Genomic DNA, 13,902 nt, shown 5'->3' with positions numbered 1-13,902 from the left:
CTTCCTTCCTTCCTTCCTTCCTTCCTTCCTTCCTTCCTTCCTTCCTTTCTCTCCTTCTCTCTTCCTTTCTCTCTCTCTTAATGGAAAAAAAAAAAAAAGCCCTGCTAGCCTGGCACTCTTTTAGGATTGGTGTTGCTACTGTTAAGAACTCATTATAGGGCAGTAGAGGCCACTGCTCCCTCAACCTCACCAAGAGGTGAGAACAAAAAGTCTTAAGCCATATTCTGCCAAATTTACCAAATTCATTTTAGTCAGCAGGCACAAAAACTGTCATACTACCTGCTCGTATGTGCTTGGAAACCCTTGCATCCTCAATCCTCAGAATCTAACAAGCTCCTTACAGGAGAGGTTCCCACTGAGAACACAGTGATGTAAAGCACAGCTCACAAAACTTTTTTCGGTGAAGGGCCAGGTGTGTGTGTGTGTGTGTGTATATATATATATATATATATATATATATATATATATATATTAGGTTTTCTGTGTGATGTGGTCTCTGTCACAACAACTAAACTCTGCTGTTGAAGTCCCCAAAGAAGCTGGAAGACAATATGTAAACCAATGAGCTGTGTTCCAATGTAACTTTATTTACAAAACAGTCAGGGGGCCTTTTTCTGCCTGTGGGCTGTAGTTTTCAGAACCCTGATGAGGAGGTGAGATCAGCCCATTTTCTGGTCATATGGGGCAACTTCTTCTGTGAAAGGATATACAGAACCAAACAGATCTCACAAGGGCCTTAGGACTCATGGACTTTCTTTCTTCCTTTTTTAAAAAAAATCTTCTTTTGTTTTAAGATTTACTTATTTATTTAAGAGAGAGGGAGAGAGAGAGAGAGAAAGAGAATGAGTGTGGGGAGGGGCGAAGGGAGAAGGAACGAGAGAATCCATAAGCAGACTGTGCTGAGCGCAGAGCCGGATGAAGGGCTCCATCCCAGGACCCTGAGATCATGACCTGGGCCCAAACCAAGAGTTGGACACTTAACTGCCTGAGTCATCCCAGGCTCCGTTCTTAAAAAAAAAAAAAAAAAAAAAAGTTTATTTTTGAGAGAGTGTGTGAGAGAGTGAGCAGGGGCAGGGGTAGAGGGAGAGAGAAATGCAAGCAGATTCTGCACTGAGCACAGGAGCCTGATGTGGGGCTGGATTCCATGACCCCAGACCATGACCTGAGCCAAAACCAAGAGTAGGACCCTCAATCGACCTGACCTGTACCACCCAGGCACCCCAGGGCTCATGCAGTTTCTATCTGACATATGAATATTGTATGGTAAATTAATGAACTATCTTATGTAGATTTTCATCCCAAAATCTGCAGTGAGTCCACAGCTGTCCCTACAATGTTGATTCTTGTTTAGGGTAATTCAAATTCTAATTAATCACCCCCAGAGTTTATACAAACTTAAGTTAACTGTGATTCAGACTATTCTTACCAAAGTACTTTAAATTAAATTACATTCAGATGATTTATCTATTAGACTTTTGTTTGTTAGGATAGAAATTCCCTCCGGTACCTTAAGTATTAGATATTGAATATGGAGATGCATGTATTGATAAGAAAGACACACAGGGAATTAATGGGAAGAGCAAGAACCATACTACATTTTGTCTTTAGGAAGGGTGGTTGGAAAGGAATGTCATTCAGGATGAGACAGGAGCTGCTCAATTTCTGTTTTGTTTTGTTTTTCTATCTTTTAATATGACTCAATTCTGCTCTTTCTCTGATCCCACTGCTTTATTCAGTACGTATCCTTTTGCTTTCAAAACTTCGTATTAGTCATATGTTTTACTTATGCATCCTTTTGGCTTTCTCCTAACTTTGGCTCTGTCATTGCCTCTCTCTTTCAGGTATTCCCACTGGTGTTCCTGCTTTCAAATATTTAGTTTTTCATACAGTCCCCATTCACATTCTCCAGAGGGAGAGTTAATTGACAGAACATGAAACTGTGGTGAAAGAACTTTTCTGCTCTTGTTTGTTTTTTATTTATTTTTTATTTTTTTAAAGATTTTTTATTTATTTATTCATGAGAGACAGAGAGAGAGAGGCAGAGGGAGAAGCAGGCTCCCAAGGAGCAGGGAGCCCGATGCGGGACTCGATCCCAGGACCCCGGGATCGTGACCTGAGCCGAAGGCAGACGCCCAACCATCTGAGCCACCCAGGCGCCCGCTCTTGTTTGTTTTTTAAACAAAAGTTTTTTGGGGAGTGGGGGCTCTATATAGTATAATGTCTTTTTTTCCATATTAGCTAGACATTAACATCTTACATATTAATATACCAAATTACAATTCCATGTATGAGTGAGTGAGTGAGTGAGTGAATGAATGAACTACAAGTTGAAGCTATGAAAGTATTAACTTTCATTGTCAGGGGAGTGCTGACAATTTTTAATTTTAAAATTATTTGGGAGTCCAAAAGAAAACAGCAAAGCTTTATTCATTTGAGAGCTCATTAAATGCCAGAAACTGAACTTGGTATATTTTCATGTTCCGTTATTTAATATCCAGAAAAGCCCTGTAAGGGTGATATCATCCAGAGTTTTTCATTTGAAGAAATTGAAGCTAAAATTGTGTAGCTTTTTTTTAGTATACTTCACTAGTTAATTGTGGAACTAGACGTTTTATCCATGGCTATATTATTCCTAAACTTTCTGCTGTACCGTGTTGCCCCAAAAGCCTGAACAGTGGCAGGAACAGGAATTTATGGGGTGAGCTTCCTAAAATTGCCTAGAAGGTAGGGATTCATCATCAAGACAAGAAGTGACATAGAATACAGCAATCACAATGACTCCTTTCGATTTTCCATGTGGGTGCTTCAGCCTATCCTTACTGACAGGAAGTAATCACAACTTGTTTTTAGGTGTCAGGTAGGTGGAGGTAAATATCATGGTTTTATTTCCAAAATCGGAGACAAAATTGCATGGCAGATGATAGATTTTTGCCATTTCACTTATGCTTCTATATCTCACACTTAACCCAATCCCCTCAAGCTGCCCTATAGATTTCCAAACACTGCGTAGACTTCTTTCCAGGGCTCTGCTCTCCTAAAATGACTTTGAAAATTCCTTTGCCCTTTATATTTCCCTTTGGTGCGGGCATGGGAGGAAAGGTCATTCCCATTACTGAGAATCTAGTACTACTAACATTACTGTAATTGCTTTTTAGGAATGACTGATTGCATGCACTCAGGGGACATTTGCAATATAAAAGGAGAGTTTATCAATCCGAATAACAAATTACTGGGAGTGTTAGAAACTTGTTTGCAGGTGGCATTCCCAGGGTCACTTGACCTCGTTAAACTATCTCTCACTTCCGTGGCTCCTAGTACAACAGAACATATGTCACTAGATTGGGACGACACTGGTGGGAAACTGCCCCTTCCCACTTAAGAATGTGGAATATCTTACCATAAGAAATTGACTATTAGGGACAAATATGGTTATATCTAAGGGTGAAAACATGAATAATCAGGTTGAAGAAATTGTAGGAGTGGAGAACATTTGTAGAAGGAGAATTTGCCATCGATGCATTTGCAAGAGCCCTTCTAAGTGAGGGATTACCTGCTCCCCGCCAGAGAGATTTTCTTACCTTTTTCGTTACAGAGATTTTTAACTATTCACTGCTTTTTCAACTGTCTGAACCCTTTTATCTTTATAGGACATATATCTTACCGCGAAGCTGACAAACACAGTTCTGATCTAATGTAATACCTACATTAGAGTACGTTTTATATATCATATCACTAAGTCCATGAACAGCTATGCTAACGTATGAAGTAACTCAGCACTGCTCGAAACACATTCCTGTTGCCAACACCATAAAATCCTATTTACTTTTGCTTAAAAGTGTTTGATATTGAATTTGCTTCCCCCCGGACTGTAATTAACAACATTCTCAACTGCTTACAAGATTCAATTGACTGGCAATATTAATCACACAACACAGAGAAACTGGCTATTGCATTTGATTTTTTTCCTATGTGTTCTTGGCATCTAATCACTGATTAAAACTAAGGAAATGGCTCTTTTCACCATGTTCTGTGGACATCTATTTTCTCGGTTTGTTTAGTCTACCCCCCCCTTTCCCTCCATGTTGGATCTTGCTTCTAAATTTCTACAGACATGGAATAAAACCAAGAAGCAGTATTTCTTGTCAAGAGGAACAGTTTATTCCAGATAATTAAATCCAATAATGTTCAAAGAAAACACAGCAAGGGACATAAATTAGGTTCCATCAAGGGATATAGGTCGTTCCTCATGAATGGATACTGACAAAACAATTTTGTGTGAAGCTTTGAAAAGTCATTAATAGTTTTGAAAGTTTTGAAAACTAGCACATTTTGTAGAAGAAAGCAACAAGGTTTAGTTTTGTGTTTTTAAAATGTACTTCAGACATTCACAAAAGTTTCATATTTATATTTGACAGTATTTTTGAGCTTGCACCTAAGATTTCTGCACACATACTCTTATGAAAACTAGGGTAGATTTTTCTTTTTTTTTTTTTTTCCCCCTCACATTTGCCCAAATGCCATTTGGAGAAACAAAGAATACAGTGTAAATATCAAAATACAATAAATTTTTAAAAAAGGTATCTTTCCAATGATTATAGAATCTCTTTGTTATTCATAAACATTATATAGAACTGTAATATGTAATAGCACCAATGTCAGACTCTAAACTCCAGGAAGACAATGACACTTTATTTTATTCACTGATTTTACCTTCTTCCTTAGAACTGGAGAATAATAAATAAATCAACGAACACAAATAATTTAGGAATTCTAACTTAAATTATTTTGCTCACTGATTTATTTATTATTAGGTTGGAATTCCTAAATTATTTTGCATGACAGATTGCTACTTGCATTTGGAAATTAACTAACAAAATTAAAACTTAGGAAATGGAAGCATAATAAAAGTGTTTAAGAGAATGGACTCCAGAAGCAGGTGGTTTGGATTTGTCCCTGGCTGGGAGACGAGTCTCATAGCCTTTCTTCATCTGTAAATTGAGGTAAAGAATTATACCTATATCACAGGGTAATTACAATGTTTAAAGAATGACTGGTATAGAGTAATTACTTTATTAGAAATTGTGGTGAATTTATTGTTATTAGTCTATGATTCTGGACTTTGTGTAGGTATTAAGGACTCATGCAAATATACCAATGTTGTAATGTTTCTAGAAGCCATGTGACAACCTTAAGACATTCAGACTGGCTTTGAATCTGCAAGTAAAGGGAAAAATATATATCTTGCAGTAGCAAATCTGAATTTTTGGTTATGAATTTACCTATCTGCCTAGCCACCGTATCTATTCTATACCACCCACCCCATCACCATTCCTTTCTAACATACCTGATCCTCCTACACCTGCATACACACACACACACACACACACACACAATTATGATTAGTGATTCTGGCACACATAGATACACACTTACATTATGATCCCATATTCTGAAACTACTTGCAGTTTTCTGACTTCTCTGTGCTTTCTTGTGTCTACCTACATGTCTTTTAATTTGCTGGTGCTTCTGCATGACACATCTCTGTTTGCCCTTTTTCAAGCTGCAGTTCTCAGGCTATGTACTCTGACCCTGATTATATCAGGATGAAACAGATTTAACACTTTGTATACATTATGTTCCTACCATGACTGTGTCTTTATAGACTGTAAATTACATGAGAAGAGAGACTATATCTATGTCTTTTCATCTTCTAGTGGCCAATCTACCATGTACCATGTACCATCTACCATGGTACCTGGCACGTAAAAAGTGTTACATGAACATTTGCCTAAAAACACCTTTCCTCCCCTCTCTCTCTCCCTCCCTTATCTCCTTACTTCCTTATTTCTTTCCATTTTTTTCTCTCTTCCTTTTATAAATGGGCTCAATACAATAATTAAGTGTAATAAAAGATGAAACCAAATATATGAAATATATTACAGTGGTTAGTAATATTAATTTTTTCTTCCATGCTATTTAAAACTTACTTTGGGCCTTATTAAAGGACAAATGAGGAGCCCAGATCACCAATAAAACTAGACATTATTTGTTAAACATTACCATTGAGCTATGTTAAAAACTTGTTCGTTTTTGTGTACATTCAGAAAAAGGAAAAAGGAAGCAGAATTGTATATTCTATATCTCAGATGTGTAAAACTTTCTCTTAAACTTAAAACATCTGTAATACAGTATTTCTTGCTTTACATCAGATTATTCTAAGTGGAATCTTGTTCTCTTAAAAATGTTCTGGTGATTTGAGCTACTTTTACATGTAAGTGTCAGATTTTACTTCAATCTCTTATGTGTGGACTTGATATAACTGTGGTAATTTGATTTTTGCTGGTAGGGTGCTAAAAGAGTGTAAAACAGCAATCTAAGTTATTAAAAAGACTAAATTTAAAGTTTGTAATTTTTGGCTGCTGATATCTGAAGTCACCCTTTTCTGACTTCCTAATTATATATTTTATCTATTAGTGTGCTTAGTGGATAAAAAGTCTCACAGTGAGGCATGAACTTACTTAATTAGCAGACACCTCATAAAAGCAGTTTGTGCTCTCTTAAAAATTTGTTTATTCTATAGATTGCTTATTGTAAAAAAGTCGATTAGCAGTCATGCAGATTATAATTTTTGTATTGGTTTCTATCATGTGTAGTTTAAGGGTGATTTAAAGTTTTCTATTGTGTGTAGTTTATTATAATTAGAGCTATAAACTGCATGATTCTTTATAAGATTACCTGTGTCATAAAATTTTACTGTGATTTATTTTAATGTAAGTTTTAATGTGCAAACACATTTTCCCATGATTACATTTGTTGATAGTTTTTGCTTTTTGAAAACTATAGTCTAAGGCAAGAGAGAATGAACTGATGTGTGTCCTAAATCACTTGCAAATTAGAAGCAAAATATTATTGATTTTATCTCTCTTCTTTGTTATAAGGAAAATATTATTGTAATATAATTTTTTACAACTACCAAATTAGATAAAAATTTTCAGACATTTGGAGTTGTGGCATTTTATTATTCACTGGATTCACACCATTTTATCAGAAAAAAACTGCAAACCTAGATGCATGAAGTTTAGGAGACATATGTCTAACCATCCCCCATATTATATCAATCAGTGCTGTGAGGTATGGTCCACAGATGGATGCTGGTCTACAGTCTGTGTGGAAGAGGTACAGAAATTGGGAGTAAGGATTGAAAAAAATGCCATAGCAATTTTTTTTTTTTTGAGAAGGAGATGAAGGTTGGTTTTATTGAGTAACTGATCTGTGTTCCTGCTGAGGCCTTTATGTACAGACAAAAGAGAGGGAGTTTTATTTCTTTGTCTCTTCCTCCTTGGACAGAGTCTTGATGATTTCCTCCTCCTTGGCCTGGAGCCGCTCTTCACGGCGCTTGCGAGCCTCCTTGGTCTTAGATCCGCGGGCCTCAGCCTGGTCAGCCAGAGCTTCTTGCGAGCCTTGCCGGCCTTCAGCTTGTGGATGTGTTCCACGAGAATCCGCTTGTTCTTGAACACGTTCCCCTTCACTTTCAGGTACAGGCTGTGGTACGTGTGGCGGTCGATCTTCTTAGATTCACGGTACCTTCTGAGCAGCCGGCGCAGAATTCTCATCCTCCTCATCCAGGTGACCTTCTCAGGCATCCGAGCATTGGCAGTACCTTGTCTCTTACCAATGCCCGTATGTCTGCCCTTCCGGCGGGCCAAAGTGTTTTTACGGCACCGAGCCCGGGAATGGACAGTCACAGGCTTCCGGATGATCAGCCCATCTTTGATCAGTTTTCGGATCTGCTGACGGGAGTTGGCATTGGCGATTTCATTGGTCTCGTTGGGGTCCAACCAGACCTTCTTTTTGCCGCAGCGGAGGACCCTGGAGGCAAGCCTCTTCTGAAGCCTGAGCATGCTCATGGCTGCGGCCGCAGCGCCGAAAGGAAAGAACTCAATGCCATAGCAATTTGAGAGGAAAAAAAAATTATATTAACTCTAATAGTAATGAATTTGGGTTCATATTTTATGTGTCTATTTTTATTTCATTTTTCAAGCAATTCATCTTATTCTCTTTTACAAAAGACTTGTTCTGTAGTAGATTTGGAAAAATAAAACTGATTCTTTACTGAAGATAGTTTTTGAAGCACTGCTATATAGAACAGGCATACACAATGAGGTTTACTGAATTCTGAAATTAAAGAATGAATGAGATTTGAAGTCCCTTTTTCTTGAAAATGTTGACACTAGAATAATGAAGTGTCAAATGAAAAAAAGAGTTTCCAGCACCCCACTGTGGTATAGAACCTCAAGACTGCCCCCAGTGATGCCCGTACCTAGTCTTTGAGCTGGATTTAGTGACTCACTTCCAAGAAATAAAGTAGTACAACAGTGATGGGACGCCGTTCTGAAATTAGCTTTAAAGAGGCCACCTTCTCTATTAGATATCTCTCGCTGAAGCACTTGGTCCAAAAGTTAGGAAAGAAAGAAAACTTGGCAAAAAACTACATGACAGTTCAGATGATCCTCCTTTGGTCAGACCTTCAGAAGAGAAGGCAGCCTTGGTTGACACTCTGACTGCAGCCTTGTGAAAGATTCTTGACCTCTGGAAACTGTCAGAATAAACAGCCACTAAATTGTGGCATACTTTAGTATGCAGCCATAGACAGTCAATATGGCCTTGTTTAAGAAGAGGAGAGGAGGTATTTCATCTACTACCAGTGCACAGGGAATCAAGTGGATTCCTGGGGACTGTTTTTTAGCCACCATCTTCCATATAATCTTTGACTACTGACTGTAACTTTCCGGTATATTGGGCTATTTTTTAAAAACTACTGTGCTGACTTTTTGATGGTATTATTGTTACATCAGTGTTTTAAGACATCTGAAATCTAAAACTTAAATATTGGGACAAACCCCAAGATATATACATAGCACTATATTTTTAAATTGAGCAAAGCTTCATTTTTTTTAGAAAGTTTTCTTTCTCTGTAATGCTGAAAAGGGAAGAGAAGATAATAGTCACAAAGCAAAGCTGGTAGGGCCAGATAAGTCATACTTTAGATCCAAGATTTTGCAAACCAGTGAGCTATGAATATAAACACTCTTACTATAGATACTAGCCACTATGCATTAGAATCTCCATGTATATATGATGAAATCAAGTGATAATAATAATAGTAAAACCAAATAAAAAATTGCCTTCAAAACAATAATGAAAATTCAAAGTGAGAAAAACAGCTTCCAATTTGTGTTTAAAATAGATATTTTCAAAAATGTATTCACAGGTATCAACCATGATAAAGGACCCAGTTGAAGTAACTGGAGTTAACTTATAAATATATTCTTCCTACTACTTAGTCTGAAGAGCTTATTTTGTTGCTGTGAGAGAGGGAGAAAAGCACAGAAATAGATTCTTGATTCAATAATGAAATAACTAATACATTTTGTTTCTTAAGATAGCACATTCTAAAAATAATAATTTGCTTTCATTTATGATTAACTTTTCTTTATTATACACAGTATTTACCTTATATTTTGAATAGTACTACATTTTCATTGACTAAATATGCTAAGGATTTATATCAGACATAATATGTGTTTAACATTTTCATATTATATAAATTTATTTTTATTTACATTTTTTAAAGGTTTTATTTATTTATTTGACTGAGAGAGACATAGCTAGAGAGGGAACACAAGCAGGGGGAGTGGGAGAGGGAGAAGCAGGCTTCCCGCCGAGCAGGGAGCCCAATGCAGGCCTCGATCCCAGGACCCTGGGATCCTGACCTGAGCCGAAGGCAGACGCTTAACGACTGGGCCACCCAGGTGCTTCTTATTTACATTTGATATGATGAACAATTGTAATATTTGTGCTATATTCAATATTTAGTTAAGTAGTTCTTTTAATTACCAATTATGAACACTCAAAGTGCTGTTATAAATACAAAAAGGGTATGAAATAAATAGGTAAATAATACTTTATTATTTGCATTATTGGCTACTATTTTACTATTAATATTTTACAATTTGCTCCAATAAGTACAATAACTATAGTTTTGATTTACTAATCTGAGAAGTGTTCTAGAATTAGAAACACTTTTATGATACCTGCAGGCATTTTACCTTAATTTATCCCTTGGTTTCCACTTTAAATTGAGGATCATGATGTCATATAGAATACCACATTTGTAACCTACTCCTAAAACACTTTTTTAATATAGCATATCATAAAGATTTTGAGAATCATTTTTACTTGGTTCTAAATTATATGTCTTGATTTCTTGTGCTGAAAATATGGCCCACTCACCTGTAGATTATATCCAAAGCTAGAGGATATATTTATGGTCAGAAGGAGGAAATGAAGTACTTGGAAAATTTATAAGCTTTACGATTTGAGGATTGAATCACAAAGATCCGGAACATTAAACACCGTAAACACTTTTTCTTCCTTCAAAAAATTTTGTTTCTCTATGCGGAAATAGGTATTCCATTGAACATTGTTTTCTCATTTTCAAATAAATGTTCTTTTATGGGGGGTAGCACCGTATAGGATAGTAGTACAGGGGTCTTTCTCAGTATAAGACCAGCTTGGCAGGACTTCCAACTTTTTGGCCTATGGTCTCAGTCGTAACTACTCCACTCTGCTATGTAAGCATCTGAGCAGACATAGACAAGGTGTAAAAAGATTGTTGTGACTGTGTTCCAATAACACTTCAGTTATAAACAGGTGGGGACTGGCCCATGGGCCATAGTTGCTGATTTGTGGTATGGAGAAATGTTTAAGCCTACAGGCCCTGGGCCCTACTTCTGGGGTTCAAGTCCCACCTGTATTTCTAACCTGCTGTATAAGCTTGAGTAGATTATTTAGTCTCTCTCTGCTTCATTTTCCTCATCTATAAAATAGGAGTGTTATTAGAAACACTTACCTCTTACAGATGCTTATAGAACAGCTCCTGGTATGGGGTAAGAGAACAGTGACTTCAAGTCACTGTTTTACTCAATTTCTTTATGTGTGTTAGTGTCCTTATAGTTATAATGAAGATTCCCAATATTTTAAAGTCCTTACTTTATTTATTAAGACAATGTATTTTTTGTGTCTTTCCCTGATATTAAGGAATTACAAGTTTTGTATATCAAGGTAAAAGTGACCATATATATTCTGAGGGAGTTTAACTTCAATTTGCAGAGATGTTCAGAGACAATTGAGGAATTCGCTCAATGGCACTGCCCTTTTGCACAATTCATTTTATTTATGTGTTTAATCTGTGGTGAGTCAGGGAGCATAAAGTGCTTTCTGAAAAATAAAGGGCTCACCAAAGTGTTATAAATGAATTCTTTCAGGCTCCTACAACATCACTTGGAAAAATGAGTGGTACTTGGGTAATAAATGTGACATTTTGGGGCCTGAAGCAGATAGTTTGTCTCAAATAGATAATTCCTTTATATCTAGACAAAACTTATTTACTCTATCTTGTGATCTAATCATGTGTTAAGTATTTCTGTACAGGGAGCTTTCCCCTTTTGTGAAATAGACTGGCCTAACTATCAGACAAGGCATTCTTCCTATCATACAGTGAAATGTGTAAATGAGTTTGTCGTAATATATAACATATTTCAAAAAAAAAAGCAGATTTCCATTGCTATTTTTTAGCTTATAGAACTAGCAGTGCTTCATGATTTGGCTTAGCTATTGAAACACAGGAAGCAGGTGGCTCAGTTGGTTAAGCGACTGCCTTTGGCTCAGGTCATGATCCTGGAGTCCCACATTGAGTCCCGCGGGCTTCCTGCTCAGCGGGGAGTCTGCTTCTCCCTCTGACCCTCTCTTCTCTCACGTGCTCTGTCTCTCTCTCTTATTCTCTCTCTCTCAAATAAATAAATAAAATCTTTAAAAAAAAAAGAAACACAGGAAGCAATAAGACTTAATGTTAGTAGGGAAATTCTGATGTTTTGTGCAAGAAGGTTTGGGGAACATAATCACAAAATACAGAAATCCTAGGAAATTTAACTTTCTATTCCTCAACATAGATTCACATGAGTATCATCATAGGGTCTTCACTTTTGTGTACATATAAAAAGGCTAACCAAGTTTTTGTCAATAATTGAAGCAATAGCTTATTATACTTACCTTTGCTTTGATTCTAGAGATTTAAATCAAAAAACAAAATTGTTGTTGAAAGGTTAAAAATTAGGGATCTTCCTGTCTTTTATGTTTCCCCTAAATATAAACCTTTTACTGATTTACTTGCTCCTCAGGAATAAATGGAATCCTTGAGTGTGGGACCTCTGGCCCAGGCTCTCCTCCCGTGAAGAGGACTAGGGGCCCGAAACATTCTCCCTAATTCCCTATATGTTTGTGTCTTCTGAGCCTGAATTTCTCTGCTGGCATTTCTTGCACTTGTTCTCTCAATTCCAGGTTGGCTTGTTTTTGATCCTCTGAGCCTGAATTTCTCTGCGGGCATTTCTTGCACTTGTTTTCTCAATTCCAGGTTGGCTTATTTTTGACCTAAACTGAAGTTTGAGAACAACAAATATTCACACAAAGCTTTCTGAGACAAAAGGAATTGTGCCTTAGCGAACACCTACATGAAAATACTTTTATCTCTTATTCTGGCAAATTCCTAGATTTAGTGAGGCAAAACCATTTTCAGAAAAAAAAAAGTCTAGTGATGTGAGAACACAAAGAAAAATATCTAAAAATAGTTGATAGGCTAATTACTCTGCTTTTCTAAACTGTGTCAGATCTCCACAATGGCCAGACATTGACATTGCTCTTGACTTATCCAAAAGAACTAGTTTCATGGTTTACATTATGATTATAAATTTTTAGATAGCTATGGCCCCAAACTAACCTAGCATGAGTGTGTTATTCTTTATTTCCCCCAAGATTTGTATTTCTTATTTGTAAAGCAATCTTAGAAAATGGCGTACTTCAAATGAGATAACACTGGTTACTTTTTTTATTAAGTTTTTAATTTTAATTCCAGTATAGTTAACATACAGTGTTATTAGTTTCAGGTGTACAATATAGTGATTCAACAACTCTATACATTACTCAGTGCTCATCATGATGTGTACTCTTAATCCCCTTCACCTATTTCCCCCCTCCACCTCCCCTCTGGTAACCATCAGTTTGTTCTCTGTAGTTAAGTGTCTGTTTCTTAATTTGTCTTTCTTTTTTTTCCTTTGTTTGTTTGTTTTGAATCTTAAATTCTACATATGAGTGAAATTGTATGATATTTGTCTTTCTCTTATTGACCTATTCACTTCACATTATGCTCTCTAGCTCCATCTGTGTTGTTGCAAATGGCATGATTTAATTTTTTTATGACTGACTAGTATTCCATTGTATATATGTATTCCACATCTTCTTTATCCATTCATCTATCCGTGGTCACTTGGGTTGCTTCCATAATTTGGCTATTGTAGATAATACTGCAGTAAACATAGAGGTGCATATATCTTTTCAAATTAGTGGTTTTGTATTACTTGGGTAAATACTCAGTAGTGCAATTACTGGATTGTAAGGTAGTTCTCTTTTTAAATCTTTCCACAGTGGCTGCACCAGTTTGCATGCCCACCAACAATGTATGAGGATGCCCTTATCTTCACATCTTTCACATCTTCTCCAACACTTGTTGTTTTTTGTGTTTTTGATTTTAGCCATTCTGACAGGTGTGATGATTGTGTTATTCTGAAGGAAGTTATTTAAATATGGTTGAGGCTATATTTTGCCTCTATCTATCTATCATCTATCTATCTATCTATCTATCTATCTATCTATCTATCTATCTATCATCTATCTATCTATCATCTATCATCTATCAATCATCTATCTATCATCTATCTATCTATCTCCACTTAATTCCTGCTCATCTGTACAGATGTTGGGTATTTCAAACACTGTGTGTTGTATCAA

The 13,902-nt window shown here is 36.5% G+C and overlaps 1 protein-coding gene and 1 pseudogene across 2 annotated transcripts in view; one reads left to right on the top strand and one right to left on the bottom strand.

Annotated features, from left to right (window-relative positions):
• SPOCK3 (SPARC (osteonectin), cwcv and kazal like domains proteoglycan 3) overlaps positions 1 to 13,902 on the top strand; it is a 466,791-nt gene that overhangs the window by 136,053 nt on the left and 316,836 nt on the right. The window lies entirely within an intron of this gene.
• Positions 7,240 to 7,934, bottom strand: LOC112826204 (large ribosomal subunit protein eL19-like; annotated as a pseudogene).

Source organism: Callorhinus ursinus, unplaced genomic scaffold (assembly GCF_003265705.2).
Source record: "Callorhinus ursinus isolate GAN/ISIS: 27379988/994484 unplaced genomic scaffold, GSC_fseal_2.0 scaffold4, whole genome shotgun sequence".
Classification (NCBI taxonomy): Eukaryota; Metazoa; Chordata; class Mammalia; order Carnivora; family Otariidae; genus Callorhinus; species Callorhinus ursinus.
The sequence above is the reverse complement of the archived record's forward strand: the minus strand, read 5'-3'. Positions and strand labels throughout refer to the sequence as shown.